Raw genomic sequence first — 16585 nt, forward strand, 5'->3', positions numbered from 1 at the left:
TCTGCCTCCCAGGTTCAAGCAGTTCTCCTGCCTCAGTCTCCCAAGTAGCTGGGATTACAGGCCTGTGTCACCACGCCTGGCTAATTTTGTATTTTTAGTAAAGATGGGGTTTCTCCATGTTGGTCAGGCTGGTCTCGAACACCTGACCTCAGGTGATCCGCCCACTCGAACACCTGACCTCAGGTGATCCGCCCACCTCAGCCTCCCAAAGTGCTGGGATTACAGGCATGAGCCACTATGACTGGCCTATACTCAAAATATTTTAATGAGGTGACTGAACATTCCCATGGACTAAATTGTATCCCTCCCCTACCCAAATTTATGTTGGAAGTCCTAACTCGCCTGCCCATGTGACTATATTTGGAAATAGGGCCTTTATGAAAGTAGTTAAGGTTAAATGAGGCCTAAGACTAGGGCCCGCCCTGATTCCACAGGATTAATGTCCTTATATGAAGAAACACCAACTAATCAACAGGATTAGTGTCCTCATAATGAAGAGACACTAAAGAGCTTCCTCTCTCCCCACCATGTGAGGACACAGCCAGAAAACCCCCATGTGTGAGCTGGAAAAAGAGCCCTCCCCAGAACCTGACCCTGACAGACCTTGATCTAGGACTTTCAGCCTCCAGAACTGTGCAGAACTAAGCTTCCTTTGTTTAAACCACTCAGTCTGCACTTGGTCTGTGGTATTTTGTAATGGTAGCTTGAGATGATGAATGTAAGCACACTCATATAGCTTAGAAATCTTCTCTAAAACTAGAACTCTTCAATAAAATCTCTCAAAAACACCAGTGGCCTTAGCAGTGATCGGAAATAAACAAGCAGCAATGAGGTGAGGTGCATCTCCCAGAGCAACTCATATGAAATCATTCAGCAGGTCTTTTGTTAATGACATTTATCCCATCATCCTGAGGTAGTTTCAGGCTAGGTTAGGGACCCCTCAACATTTTGTGGAGATGTTTGAGGAGATAAGTTGGAAAAGTTGAGGGTAGCTTTATGTAGAGTTGCTTGTGTGTATAGAAACTTACAAAGATGTGATGTTTAGGAGACATTCCTAGTCTTTGAATTTGAAGTCAAGAAAGAAAATCCTTCCTACAAACATACTTGGAAATGAAAGGTCATGCTACATGGGCCAAGGTTTAAGTCAATGATACCATTCATTCATTCATCCATTCATTCATTCTTCAATAAATATTAATACTTATGGAGCCCTAGTGTGCATCAGCCCCTGTGCTCTGGTCATGTTAGGAAGCTGCTCGCTTAGATCCTTCCAGTTATATCCTCATACCTCTTTTTATTTATTTATTTATTTATTTTGAGACAGAGCGTCACTCTATTGCCCAGGCTGGAGTGCAGTGGCACAATCTTGGCTCACTGCAACCTCTGTCTCCCAGACTCAAGCGATTCTTCTGCCTCAGTCTCCCAAGTAGCTGGGATTACAGGTGCCCACCACCACACCCGGCAAATTTTTGTATTTTTAGAGTCTACGGGGTTTCACCATGTTGGTTAGGCTGGTCTCGAACTCCAGACCTCAGGTAATCTGCCCACCTCGGTCTCCCAATGTGCTGGTCTCCCAATGTGCATGCCTGTGCATGAGCCACCAGGCCCAGCCCCTCACATCTCTTGAAAAACACTTTTTGCTGATCTTCTTGGGACTCAGAATGTTCTACTGGCCAGGGCTCTTTGGCAAACTTTTGTTTATTTACCACTCAAGACCTTCAGCATCAGGATGAGGAGTCCAGACATATTTTCCAAGCCTAATCTCCAAGAAGATCTGCAATTACATCATAACCTCAGAAAGTATTTTCTGAACCAGTCAGGATGGTGAATTCCAGCTAGGACTTCCGGTGGAACTGACTATAAGCTTTATTAAAACTTCCAATCATGAATCCACATTTGTGCTCTTACTCCTGCAGACCAGGCCACTCCACTGTGCCCATTACAAGGGCAGAAGAACCATATTTCCTTACACAAATGCCTCTCTCAGTGGCACCAAGGAGGAAGAATCATGAAGAGAACACTGGTTCCTAGATGCTGTAAATCACAGAAGCCTAGCAGTGCCTTGGAAGTTGGAAAAAAGATTCAAGGCCAGCCCTATGCATGGCAGTGGCGTTGCTCTAAATACATTGTCAGCTCTGTCCTTTTCCAGCCCTTCAATATCTTGGGCTGTGGAGGCTTTCTTAAGGAGCTTGTGTCGATTTCAAAGTTTTCCTCTGGAAGTCTAAGCCCTTCTTAACAGTTCTTTAATAGCTAAAAGGCAGAGTTGGATTCTGAAACTCCATCACTCAGACATTTTGTAAAACTGATGTTAAGAGGATTTAAACCGAAATGTTGGCACCATCATTCTTTTCCTCCTCATCTGTCACTTTCTTGATCCCTAACCCCCCTGAGACAACCCATCCTGATTAGAAATGGGAGTATTTTTGATGAATTTCAATACAAAGGAATCATTTGCTGAGGTTACCTGAGAATAATCCCCCACAACCCAACTCCTGAGAAAAATCAGTAATGTGTTCTGTAGTCATTATGCTATGACTTTATGTCTTACTGGTCTCATAAATAACTTTTATCCTAAAATCTTTAAAAAACTAAGTATTTGCTGATCTGTTTTCCCCCTACTAGGAAATCTAGGTGAAGAGGTGGAGTTGCATTCCCTCCAGTAAGATTAGCGATGAGATTTTCATGTCCCCTTTCTTCTCACTGGCTCAATAATCAGCATAGGCTGATTTGTAAGAGAAAGAAGTTACCTTTAGGAAAATCTATCATGACGGTCTAATGTGGGAAACTGAAAAGGAATCTAGGAAGTATAAGGAAGGCAAGAAAGAAGACAGGGAATCTCCAGGAGACATGGAAGCCTCGCTTACAGGAACACTCTTTGACAGAATTCCAACAGGACAAGGGGAGCTTCCTATTTCCTAAGATCCGTGGAGGGGCTGGTGCTGCTTTCCAGTCTAGGATCCAAGATTGCCTCTTTATAGGCAGCCCATCTGTCATCTGCTGCAGCTTAAAACCCACCCCCCTGCCCTGGTCTCTAGGGCTGTTGGTCATGATTGGGCTTTCCCTACTCTTTCCACGTGGGAAGAGACCTTGTTTAAAACAGCCCCTCCTCCCCCTGTTTATAATGATAAAGTGAAGTAAAAAAAAAAAAAAAAAAAGTCTGTGGCTCAGACCTACAACCCCAGCACTTTGGAAGACCATGGTGGGCAGATCCCCTGAGTCCAAAAGTTCAAGACTACCTTGGTCAACAGTGAGACTCCATCTCTACCAAAAATTTTAAAAAATAGCCGTGTGGTGGCCTGCATTTATAGTCCCAGCTACTTGGGAGGCTGAGATGGGAGGATCACTTAAGCCTGGGAGGTCCAGCCTGGGTGACACTGTGAGACCTCATTTCTTAAAAGGAGTGTCTTTACATGCACACATATGTTTATTGAGGCACTATTCACAATAGCAAAGACTTGGAACCAACCCAAATGTCCATCAATGATAGATTGGATTAAGAAAATGTGGCACATATACACCATGGAATACTGTGCAGCCATAAAAAAGGATGAGCTCATGTCCTTTGTAGGGACATGGATAAAGCTGGAAACCATCATTCTCAGCAAAGTATTGCAAGGACAAAAAACCAAACGCCGCATGTTCTCACTCATAGGTGGGAATTGAATAATGAGAACACTTGGATACAGGAAAGGGAACATCAGACACTGGGGCCTGTCATGCGGTGGGGAGAGGGGGGGAGGGATAGCATTAGGAGATATACCTAATGTAAATGACAAGTTAATGGGTGCAGCACACCAACATGGCACATGTATACATGTGTAACAAAGCTGCACGTTGTGCACATGTACCCTAGAACTTAAAGTATAATAAAAAAAAGAAAAAAAAGAAAGAAAAGAAAAAGAAAAAATTAAATAAAATGATGAACAGGATTTAAAACTCTTCAATAAATACAGTGAATAATAAAACACACATATACACACAAAGAAGTGTCTGGTCACTTAATAAACTAGGTGTTGAAATAGAAGCAACTCTCATTAAGGAGAAGAAAAGAGGTTTTGTTTTTTATTTGGTGGAGAGAGGGAAATGAGGGGAACCTATCAGAATCTTCTCAGCTCCTGTTTGAGAAGGGCTATTCAAAGCCTTTGGCAAAGACATAGAATAAAAGGCTCAGCACTGTACCAGCAAACCAAGAGGGGCGATGGTGGGAAGAAACCAGTGGAAGCTGCAGTTCTGGGAGTTGTTATAGAGGAAACTGCCCCGTCTTCCCATCTTCTGAGGAATAGCTTGGAAGAGATAGTTCAGGTGCTGGGGAGTGGTTCTAAGCAGCCCTGAATGGGGACAATAAGAGTGTTTATCTAAGTCTAAACAAAACTAAACATTTAGGTAACCAAAGCCTGTGACTGGGATGTTTCCACTTCACAGCATTTTGGATTTTTTTTAAAACTTTTACTTTTAAGTTCTGGGATACATGTGCAGAACGTGCAGGTTCATTACATAGGTATACATGTGCCATGGTGGTTTGCTGCACCTATCAACCTGTCATCTAGGTTTTAAGCCCTGCATGCATTAGGCATTTGTCCTAAGCATTTTGTATTTTTTAGCCTTTGAAATAAGTAGATGATTGAGGTAGCTTCTATGGTGGCTAACCTTCTATTGAAGGCAACTATCGTATAGTAAACTCTTGTAGAGAGAGTTATTCTTGAGATCTGTCTTTTCTAGATACGTGATGCTCTCTTGAAGAGACTATAAACTAACATAATCTCATTTTTCCTTAATAATTTTGGGTATCACCATAATATCAACTATTTGCCCAAGTCACTTTATATTGTAACCAGCTGGCTGTGCTGCAGTGATTGGAAAGAGGCACAGCTCATCACTGGTCAGAGAAGACTCCTAGTATGAGCCCGTCCTGAACATGCAGAGTACAGAGGATTCTTCAAAAATATTGGTTTGCTTTTTCCATCAATCACCTTTCCATCTTAACAGTGACCACTTCTGTTGAGCGTCCAGGAGTTCCATCCCTTTCTTGCCTTCCACTTCAATTCATTTCTCATCTCCCTTCAGTTTTTCTACGCCAGCCTCTCCCACCCCCAGGACTCCTTCTTTATTTCAAAGGGGGCTAATATACCTGTCCTGCAACACTGAGATAGAAAGTGCTTCCTCCAAATCCAGCTTCACAGCAGACCAGTACCTCCTTGCTTGTGTTTGTCATTAATACTTTTCCTGGGTAACGCACATGCAGTCTTTGCTAAAGCACAACTGCTCAGGCCTTACTAATGCTTCTTCCTTGCTGGAGAAAGAGTAAGGGACTAAAGAAGAGGGAAAATGAGGTCCTGCCACCATCTCAATGCTTTTGGTGCTTTGCTTTCAACGGATGCTGAGTGGGACTTGTGTGTCCCAAAGATGGGATACTTCACTGTCTCCTGAGTGCTCTGAACAGGCCTGAGCTACCTTTGGACTAGATGTTACCTGAGCATCCTTCCTTTTGTTAAAGTGGTCAATTTCCCCCAGCTGTGAATATAGCAGATCTGCCTAGTTTCTCATCAACTCTCCATTGCTGGGATTTCTATGTGTTTGTCTAGGAGAATTCTAACTGCTGTGGGCATCATTGTGAATGGCAGGGGTCGGGGGTGGGGGTGGTTCCTATGGAAACAATAATGAAAATACAAACAAGAATGTGATTGATTTTAAATTGTGTGGTGCAGAGTACAATTGAAAGGGCTGGACAGAGAGGAATAGTGAGGGAAGGGGAGATATGGGCTGGTCCTTCAAGGATGACTGCAATCTCAAACGAGGAGGCAGGGTGGGAGGGAGAAGCTGAGGCAGCCACGGGCAGGTCAGGAGGTCAGAATGTGCAGACTCATGGGAAGGCTGTGATTCAGTTGGGGTACATGAAGATGAGAGTAGAACAAGGTTAGGCAGGTAGGATGGGGCCAGATCTCACCCATCTCTGGAAGCCAGGCAGGGGGCAAACTAGGGGCTTTAGGCTTGGGATGCTTAAACTCCAGCCTCCTTCAATATGGAGTGTGTTTCTGGAAAGTCAGTGCTGCACAAATATTTGGGGCAAATCTACTGATTGATTGATCGATTGAGACAGAGTCTCGCTCTATTGCCCAGGATGGAGGGCAGTGGTGCAGTCTCGGCTGGTCAATTCAGGTTTGGGTATTAATTGAGTCAAAATAGAGTGAAATGGAACGAAGGGGACCACAGACCGATCAAAGCAGGCGGCAGCGGAGAATGTGCACAGCGCGTCCACATAGGTGTGTGCCTGCACGCACATTTGCATAAGAAAGGGGCTGGAAAAGTCTGCACCATGGAAACATGGGTTTTTAAAATTTTTTTTTAATTTAAATTTTTTTTTTTTTTTTTTTTTTTTTTTTTTTTTTTTTGGTTGGAGTCTTGCTCTGTCGCTCAGGCTGGAGTGCAGCGGAGCGATCTCGTCTCACTGCAACCTCCGGCTCCCGGGTTCAAGGCATTCTCCTGCCTCAGCCTCCCCAGTAGCTGGGACTACAGGTGTGCACCATCACGCCGGGCTAATTTTTATATTTTTTGTAGAGAGGGGATTTCACTATGTCCGCCAGGCTGGTCCCTCGGCCTCCCAAAGAGCTGGGATTACAGGCGTGGGCCACTGCACCCAGCCCAAATTATTCTTTTAACTCATATATCAAAGTTGACATATTTTGGAGTAGAATACGAAGTCCACATGATTTGAATAATAGAGCATGCACACTTGAAGAAATTCTGGTTGTGGCAGGTCACTTGGATGACACCTTCACATGCGCCGGTCCTCTCTTCCAGAGCGGCATAAATCAGTGGAACAGTTTGAGAATTTCCTTAGGCAACAATTTCCTGCAGCTGTCCCCCTATGCCCGGAGCAGCTTTCCTGCCCCTCTGAGCATCTTCAGGTCCTACCCCAAGAGCAGATGTGGCATCTGGTCTAGGACAGCCAAGTGGCTATGCATCACATGAATATTGACCCATGCCAAGACATTGCTGCTATTGTCACTAGGCTTAACATCAAGGGTGAGGACATCTGCCTCTTCCTTTGTAGGTTTATTTGCCATCATTCTCTCAACAGCCTTATAAACAATGACTACTCTGCTTTATAAATGAGGAAACGGTGTGTGGCAGGTGTTGTAAACACATGCCTGATGGGTTCTTTCAAGAAAGCAGTTATACTAGAATGTGGGTCCTGGCTGGCAGGGGTCCAACAGCTGTCTCCATGTGTGCAGACCTTTATTCTAGAAGGGTGCTTCTACTACATGTGGTCTGCCAGCCTCACAGAAGGCAAGCTGACCTTCTTAATTCAGCTTCCCTACTCCTGTCAATTGTTGCATCACTGGACAATATTTCATGACAGTTTTCAGCTCCATATTTCTTATGAATAATTTAACTGAAGGAAAACAGAATTTAGGTGGGCAATCTAGCTTTGTAAATCTCTCTCTATCTCTCCATCTGTCTGTCTCTGTCTTCCTGTTTCTCTTTTTCAGATTGTTTACAACTCTGGCTCACTAATAAATATGATTGTGATTTAAAGAAACAAAATCATCTGCTTTAATTCTTCAGGGTATGTTAAATAATAAAATATCCTTACTGTTTTCAAACCTCATGAAGTCTGTATATTCTAATACCAACTTTCTAAAGACTCATTAGTAATTAATGAAATCATTGAGAATGGTTCACGGTGACTGACACCCTCCTGGCAGCCACAATCTCCTCTTATGCTTTGTTGAAATGTCACTGGCTCCACAGGTTTGATTTTCATGGTGGGAGTGGGGGTGGGGGTGGAGAGGAAGGGAGTTTGATTTCACAACAGCTATCAGCTAGAACAGAAAGCTGTGAAAATGTTTCTCCAGGTTTCTCTACTTAGCAGGTTGTGCTGGGAGAACTTTTCTGAACAACCTTTCGTTCTTCCAATGCTGGGTTCAAGAAATCCTGCTAATACTATGTTTTCACTGAAATAGTATTGTATGGCTGAAGTCAATACGCAAAGATGTAGTGTTGAAAGTCACCCTCTTTTTTTTTTCCTCTTGTTTTCACACATTTCCCTCTTTCTTGGCATTGCCTAAATTTATTCTCCTCTTCTCCCTTTTAGAAACAGAATTTGGCATAAATAAATGATAACTGAGAAAATGGCATAAACGGACAAGTAAATGCAAGATTTCTCCATCCTCCTACTGTAGGTCATGGTAATTTGTTGTAGCAAGTGGTTACCCACAAGGAAGATGGTGGTTCTGGCGGCTGCTATGTAATTTGTGTTTTAATAAAGAAACCCACATTCTTTCCCTAATTACTCAAAATGGAACAGGAACCCCCAAAAGCCTTTCCGACCATTAATGTCCCGAAACTGTTAAATCAAAATGGACTGCTTTGCTGAGTACGGCCCACAAAATGGAATTTGGTACATTTCATACCCCAATGAATTTAAATTGTATGGCGCTGATATTTAATACAAATGCAAGTACCAGTGGAATCTTCATACTTAATATTCATTCTCTAACTCTCAGAATTAAGCGGTTGATCTATGGGACACAAAGGAAGCATCCTTCTCTCAAAGAGAATATTTTATGACCAGGCAGTTTAAAAGACACTGACATAAACAACTGTTTGCAGCTTGCTCTCTTCCTTTCTCTCTCTCTCATCTTCAAAAGGCAAAAAGTACATGTAAGGACATGCTGTTTTAGACAAAGCATTTTATAAAATCACTTGAAATGTTTTCCTTTTCCTTCAGGGACAACTAAACCTTTGATAGGTATTCAAGAGACTTCTTATAATTTAGTTTATTTCTCTTATTTTCTTAGTGGAGGAGGAAAAAGAGATATTATGAAGGCACAAAGCTGAAGCCTACTTTCACTCGAAAGCAAAAATCGTACTGCTTAAATAATGAAAGTGTTATTTATGGTTTTTACACCATGACTGAACACACCAGTTTTTCTAGGACAGTGTCAATTTCAAATGTATAGCTAAGTTTAGTTTCATTATTGTGCCTTTGCGTGAATTTCACCTAGACAAAGGAATGAAATAGAAAACAAATATTTTGTTCCATCCCTTGCCCTAGTTTTGAATTCCTAATATACGGCCACTCTCCCCTACTCATGCTGACATTTGGAAAGCCATTATGGAAAGGACTTCATTTTTTGAGGTTATGCCTCACAAGTACAATGCCCCTCCCGCATCCTTTCATATCCTTCAAATGCCTGAGGGAGAAGGAAGGCGCTGGGTGAAGACCTGCCTCATTTTCCAGAGAGAACATGTAGTGAGAGCCCCAAGTGACTCTGGAGCTGCCGTATTTCACAGTGGTTAGTCCTGAATTTTTAGCTCCTGGACTCCAGAGTGGGCCCTGTCCACACTCTGCTCAGCTGGAAGAGTAATCGAGTGGAATGAGGATCGCATGAGGCTCAGGGCTGTGCACCCTGGATGCTTTGGATTGGGTTTTAGTAGTCAGACCACTTATTGAGTGCCAGGTGCTATCTGTGGAGTGATAAAGATATGTATGATACCATCTCTGTCTTTACAGGGCTTGAAATGTATTTAGGGAAGCCAGGCATGTACGCATGAAATAGAAAGTCACCATACAAGGCATTGGGGCGCCTGCCATTTGCTGCAGAGGATGCAGCTGAAGATAAGGACTACAGTTGTTCAAGGCCCCAGGGGAGGCCAGGGCAGGACTGGAACCATAGCCTCACCAAAGACATGGAGATCCTAGGATGAGAAGGCTGAAGGATTAGTTTCTGGATCATTCGAAATTTGATATTCTAAAAGCTTTCTTTAAAAGACCTTTTTTATAATTCTGTCTTAAAAAATTCAGCCAATTTTGTCCTTTGCTATTTTTGAATTGGGTTATAGGTCTTCTACTTATTGATTTATAAAAACTCTTTTATTTTAGAAACATTAATAATAAATATTTTACCTAGTTAAGAAAATTTAGTTGCCAAGTGTTGTCTTTTCCATATGGTGACAAATACATTAAGGAGAGAGGAAGGTCAAAATTTGTGCTTTATGATTTCTTTTTAAATGTTTTTAATTTTTAATTTTCATGGGTACATAGTGGGTGTATATGTTTATGGGGTACATGAGATATTTTGATACAGGCATGCAATGTGTAATAATCACATTAGGGTAAATGGGGTATCTGGCACCTCAAGCATGTAGCATTTCCTTTTGTTACAAACAATCCAGTTGTACTCTCAGTTATTTAAAAATGTATAATATGTTTTGCTGACTGTGATAAACCTGTTGTGCTATCAAATACTAGATCCTATTCATTCTATCTAACTCTATTTTTGTACCTAGTAACCATTCCTCCCCTCCCCGCTGCCCTTTCCTGGCCTCTGGTAACCATCATTCTATTCTCTATATCCATGAGTTCAATTGTTTTAATTTTTAGCTCTCACAAATGAATGCAAACATGTGAAGTTTGTCTTTCCATGCCTGTTTTACTTCATTTAACAGAATGTCCTCCAGTTCCATCCACGTTGTTGTAAATGGCAGGATCTCATTCTTTTTTTATGGATGAATAGTACTCCATTGTGCATATGTATCACATTTTCTTCATCTAATTTGTCTGTTGATGGACACTTGCATTGCTTCCAGATGTTGGCTGTTGTGAATAGTGCTGCAATAAACATGGGAGTGCAGGTATCTCTTCAAGATACCGATTTCTTTTTGGGGGGTATATACCTAGCAATGAGATTGCTGGATCATATGGTAGCTCTATATTTAGTTTTCTGAGAAACCCCCATACTGTTCTCCATAGTGGTGGCATTAATTCACATTCTCACCAACAATGTAGGAGGGTTCATTCCTTTTTCTTCACATCCTTGCCAGCATTTGTTATTGCCTGTCTTTTGGATAAAAGCCATTTTAACTGGGGTGAGACTTTATGATTTCTTGGTGAACAAGGAAAGGTGTTTAAGCTGTTCCCACCCTTTGATGGGTATGTTCTCTCTTCCTGTGCTTAGGCTGTCGATGAAAGTCTAAGCGATTAATTTAAGCCGTGTCAGAATAAACCAGAGTGAGGGGCCCAGCAGAATCCTTAGCTCTAGAATGCTTGGCTCTCTGGACCTCTCAGTGAGAACAGTGAGAAACTCCAGAGTTTTAGGGACTTTAAGAAAAGCTCTTCTGAGACTCTTTGGATAGGGTGCAAAGGAAAATTGTCTCCGCAGGTTGGGAGATGAGGGAGACTGTGAGATAAAGTACTGATAGATAAACTCCAGGTATGCACCTACCATGCTCTCCAAACAATCTGCCATGACCTTCACATGCCCTCCAGGGTGGCCCTGTGAAAAGCATTACTCCATTCCTTCAGCCCTCAACCTTGCTCGGCTTTCTAGAGTCTGTCTCATGCCGGCAGACACCCCATAGTTATTATTCTGTCTGCCCTCAGCAACATTTACCAGTTAGGGGGAAAAAGAAAGCCAGAAAATTGTTGCTATGGGCTCTGTTTTGTGGAAGTTAAAATGCTAGAGCAAGAATCTGATTGCTTGATAGCTCCATCTCTCTCTCTCTCTCTCTCTCTCCCTCCTACCCTCCTACCCCCCACACCTTCTTGTTCTTTTCCTCTCCCCTCCACCTCCTTCCCCCACCCCGCTCCCCCACCTTTTCCCACTCGCCTCCCCTCTCTCCACTGGCCTCCCGGGTCCTGCCCCCACATTGGGCTGGAGGAGAGCCTTACAGGTTGTCAATGAAACATGGAATTATTTCCTTTGATGGCTTAGATAATAGTAGGAGCCAAAGCAATGAGTGAGGTCGGCTGAAACCAATGCAGTCCTGCCCGGGACTGGAGAGCCAATCGCAAGAGCAGAGGGCGGGGCGTCGGCGCCAGCAGATAATTGCTAAGTGCATCGCTAGCACAGTTGGTCCGAGCTGCCGAAAGGTCTGGTCGCAGAGACAGGAACGCGTAATCCTCAGCGTGCTCCAGCCCACAGCTTCGCTCCACTGCTCGGCAGGGCAGCTGGCCTCTGGGCACCGGCCCCTCTGCTTCGCGGAAAAGGTACCTCTGCCTGTGTCCCGGGGGTGCAGCGCCTGCGTCTCCATTGCCAGTGGCTTTGCAGTTTAGCCTAGGTGGAGGGATTGCAGAAAGAAAAGTTTCTGGTAGGAAATGTGACAAAGGTGGGAAATCACTGTCTTTTGTTGGGAGGAAAACAAGCGGACTATTTGGGAAACTTCTGCGCTGGCAAGAAATAGGCTTGTTTACTACTTCTAATTAGCTGCGCTCAGGTCTGTCTAATTAGGTCTGGTATCCGGCTAGGGTGTCTGCAGGGCTGGGGTGGAGATTCGGGTGTGCTGGGTGAAAGAAGTTGGATCCCAGGATGTGCTGCTTCCTGGTGCACCCATCATGGGTAGGCTGGTTCCGAGAAACGTGATTGGTTGGTTGTGTTTTCCACTATAGGGTCTCTCCGCTTCGTATTACCTTGATCTGCCTTCCCCAAACTATTGTGACCTTCAGCTGGAGCCCTTCCTCAAACTTCTGCTTCCTTCCTGCCTCCTGCCCTGTCTCAGTTCATTTTAGTTGGTGGAAGGAGACATTCTCCAGGGTGGGGGGCGGTGGGGGGGTGGGCTATTCTGTTTGACCTGGTGGGCACCTACGTGACAACTTGGTGACACACCATCAAAACAATTCTCAGAGGAAAAGAAATCACATAATCAATTAGCTCCTGGAAACTCTGGAAGACTTTCGAGGCTTGGGGTGTCCTAAAAAAAAAAAAAAAAGAAAGAACAAACAAAAAAACGGATTAGAGAGTTCGGTTTGGTACTGTTTGAAGCTTACTCCCTTGTCCCCAGAACGGGTGCCTGGCCCGGAGCATCCCCGCAGCTCTGGGAGGTGGAGGCTGGTGGAGGGGCTGGCTCCCTGTAGGTGCGCAGGTAGTTTTGGTGCACAGGTGCATTTGTGGCAGAGGTGATACTGAAGTCACCATCCACACTGCTTCTGCTAACTGCTCTTCAAGTAAAACAGCTCACCCTGGCAGGCAGCTGGTTCAGCCCAGAAGCACCCTTGAGCGTTCTAAATCATGAGACCTCAAGGGACTGACTCTCTTGCTCTGAGACCCTTGGGAAACTCCTTTCTCCCTCTGCCTCCCTTCTGCCAAAGGGAGATGTTAGGGAGGTGAGCCACTAGGAAACAGTGACCCATGGGGAAGCAGGCAATGTGCTTGGTCTTGAACTTCCTTCCTCTTCTGCGAAGGCAGCTTCTGCTTGTGTGCCCACCGCACTTCACCAGGTACGCTGCCTACCTGCGGGATACTCTGAGGCTGATAGTCTGGGGGAGATCTTCCAAGTCCCAGGGGTGTTGGAGAGTTCAGATGATTTTCTTCTCTCCGATTCCCGTTAAACCTGCAGCTGGGGAATTCGATTCCCAGTCCCGACAAGAAATGCATGTTTGGGGAGGGATTCTCCAGTGACACCTCTTCCTCAGGGCACCCTTCCGCGGAGATGCAGATGATAGTCTTGATTCTCCAGCTCCACAAATCCCTTTCACTTTTTAATTCTTATTTTCTTTAACCACCACAACAGATTCTCCTCCACCTCCTGTAGGCAGCTATTTTGGGTGGGAACTGTGATTATTGAAGCTCTATTTACAATGGTAAAAAAAAATGCCTGCCTATTTTTTGGGGGGGATGGGGGTCAAAATACCATCAGCGTTCTCTTCTGTACATCCTATCTGACAGTAAACAAAACAAATTTGCAGCCCTGCCAATTATAATCCCTTTGTGTTTGGGGGACCTGGAGTGGAAGCTGAACTTTTCCCAGCCGGTGGGCATGGTTAGCCATGGACGTCGTCCTCTGTGGCCTCTCCGGGGCACGTGACCCCCAGGGAGCCCAGGAGGGGCAGTCGCCAGCACATGGGGGATCTTGCATGAGAGCACCTTGGCTTTCATGAAGGCGGTAAGGAAACCAGAAAATGCTTTTGAGTTTGAGGATAGCAAAACTGGGGGTTCCCTTTAATTGATGCCAGTCTGTTGGATTTCTATCATGATAGGAAACATTAGAAGTAAGGCATTTGAAACAGCTCCTGAAGGGTGACTCATGCATAGAGAGAAGAGGCAGTGTTGGGGGAGGGGGTGGAGGGGGCCTTGGAAAGTACAAGTGGGACACACTGGAGCGCTTGCTTTCCTTCCCTCTGCCTCCTCCTCATTCCTCTTTCTTGTATTTCCCCATTCGGAACAGAGATCATTAAAATAACAACTTTAGACCAAAAAAAGGATCCTAGGAGCTGAAAAATAATTGACGAAGTGCAAAACACCCTCATCACAGCTTCACCTTGGATGGGGTGAGGTGTGAAACCCAGGACCCAGCGCCTCTGCTGCGATCCAGTTTGGAGAATCGAATTGCTGGTGTTAGGCTAATTAACTCCTTGTGAAGCTGCGTGCCTGTTTGTGTATGCAAAGACCGATGGATGCTCAGGAGATTAAATGTGTTACTTGTCATTTCATCAAACATGATGGCTTTGGCCAGGACCCTGGATAAGCACCATCCACGGACCCAGCGTTTTCTCCTCTTCCCAATTGGCCAAATTGGATCTCTCTCTCTCTTTTAACCAACTATGGTGGGAAGGGGTTGTGTCTTTCTGCTTTTCCAAGCCCTGCGTGAGTTACCTGGCAAATAAAAGTCCTCTCTTTATTCTTCTGTCCCTCCATCCCTGTCATCCTTCTGTTATCCCTTTTCATCCTAAACATATCCGTAAGTAATCTTTTTGCCAACCTACTTTGATCTTGTCATTTTGTGCTGATTTTTCTGTTAACGACAATTGTCCCCTGAAATAAGACTGAAAACATATTAAAATTTTTATCAGAGAAGAGCCTTTTTGCCTTCTACTTTAACATTTAATTTTGTGGCTTTGGGGAAATCTAATAAGCACGTCTATTGTGTTTGTTTTGGTAAACGCTTTTGCAATGTCTTGTTTTTTTCTGTGGATGTGTGAATTCCCTGACTGTCCTAGGGGAAGGTATTTCTGGAGGTTTGAAACACTCAGGAACATCTCAGAAAGTTGAAGAGGTTGGAGCACACTATTTCCATCTATTAAAGGTGGGGTGAAGGCTGTTTTGAAACCTAGACCTTGAAATGTATTAACCACACTCTGTTATTTTCCCTCTTCATCTTTCATTTAGGAAATTTTCATAGCCCAAATTATGAGTAAATTGTTCATCTGTCTCACTCTCTTTCTCATGCTCGTGCCTCTTCCTCCCTTCCTCCCTTCCCCCCTTGGGAGATATTTCACACTGAAGCAGGTATCTAGGTAATCTTAATCTGATGCGCAGGGGTACCTCTCTTTCCTGGTTACTTTTTGTTTCTTCCTTCCTGTCATTTCAGGGGTCCCCAGGGTGGAGATCTAATTGTAGATGCCTTGTGCACCTCACTCCTGAAAGAGTTAACTAGGGGACAATAGGAACTGTGGGATGTGATGGGAGCCTGTCCTGGGGGAGCAATGAGGTAATCCTTTCCCCAAGTTCAGTTGTATGCAGACCTCGCCAGAGCACCTGGAGTGGTGCAGCTGACCTGTGTGAGGCGGACAGGGCAGATGCTTTGAAGCACAGTCCTGTCTGACACCCAGGGAGTCCCACCAGGCGCAAGCCCTCACTGCGCCACTGTGCAGAGGCCTGTGCCTGCTGCAGCCCCATGCACAGAGCTGACCTTGGAAACATTAGCATGCAGGGAAATTTGTCTGCTGTGCTCTCAGTTTCTTTGTTCTTTGTTTTCACCCCTAAATCTATTAATAGTTGGAAAGGATCGAATCTACTCATTCATACTAAGGTGTGAACAGTTAATAGTGTTGCCACTTACAGAGGTATTTAAGTTCTTAAAGGAAATCAAAGATGTGTGCATGTTCTCATTTATAAGTGGGAGCTAAGCATTTGGACATGAAGAGGGGAAAAATAGGGGCCTACTTGAGGGTGGAGGGCAGGACAAGGGTGAGAATCAAAAACCTGCCTATCAGGTACTATGCTTATTACCTGGGTGACGAAATAATCTACCTGTACACCAAACCCCCGCGACATGTAATTTATCCATTATAACAAACCTGCACATGTACCCCTGGACCTAAAATTAAAAAGCTGGAAAGAAAACAAAAGATGTGTGCAGTCGAATTCCAGGCACCTGCTAGCGGGATTGGGTAGACAGAGTTTGGATGGGGAGCAGGGTGAGGAATGGTGGTCTTCACTTTTTAGCTCTGGCTGGTCCTGCTCTGACCCATGCTGAAAATATGCTGCAGTGTCTCAGGACTTTGTGATGTTACTATCTGGACTCTGGCACTTGAGCTAGAACCCTCAGATTTGAACTTGGGCACGTGCTTATGTGCCCTTTCTGACTTTCAATCCCCTTAGACATAGAGCCAGAGGTCAGGACCATGTCCTCACAGGCTCCTTTCCGCTCCAACCTTCTCTCTCGATTTTGCCACAGAGCCCTACATCCCACTGCAGATGCTACAGCTCTGGAAGCTCTTGGAGCTTGCAGAGCATCCTCCCGTGTGGGCCATGGTGATCAGCAGTGCTTTCAGAGCTGGAATCCATGAGGGCAGCTCGGAGGGAACAGTGGTTGTTGTACCAGAAGAAACACAGGATGAGGGCTGATGTAATAACTGATTTTG

At 44.4% G+C, this 16585-nt stretch overlaps 1 protein-coding gene across 3 annotated transcripts in view; it reads left to right on the forward strand.

The window, feature by feature from the left end:
- Positions 1-11845: 11845 nt before the first annotated feature.
- The window catches only part of ZMAT4 (zinc finger matrin-type 4), a 374780-nt gene continuing 370040 nt past the window's right edge, over positions 11846-16585 (forward strand). Inside the window, exon 1 of one of the 3 annotated variants that reach the window (XM_050800444.1) lies at positions 11846-11992. The gene's annotated coding sequence lies outside the window, so the exon portion shown is untranslated. The remainder of the gene's footprint in view (positions 11993-16585) is intronic. The other 2 variants (XM_050800441.1, XM_050800443.1) reach the window with 2 other exon arrangements.

Source organism: Macaca thibetana, chromosome 8, assembly GCF_024542745.1.
Source record: "Macaca thibetana thibetana isolate TM-01 chromosome 8, ASM2454274v1, whole genome shotgun sequence".
NCBI lineage: Eukaryota > Metazoa > Chordata > Mammalia > Primates > Cercopithecidae > Macaca > Macaca thibetana.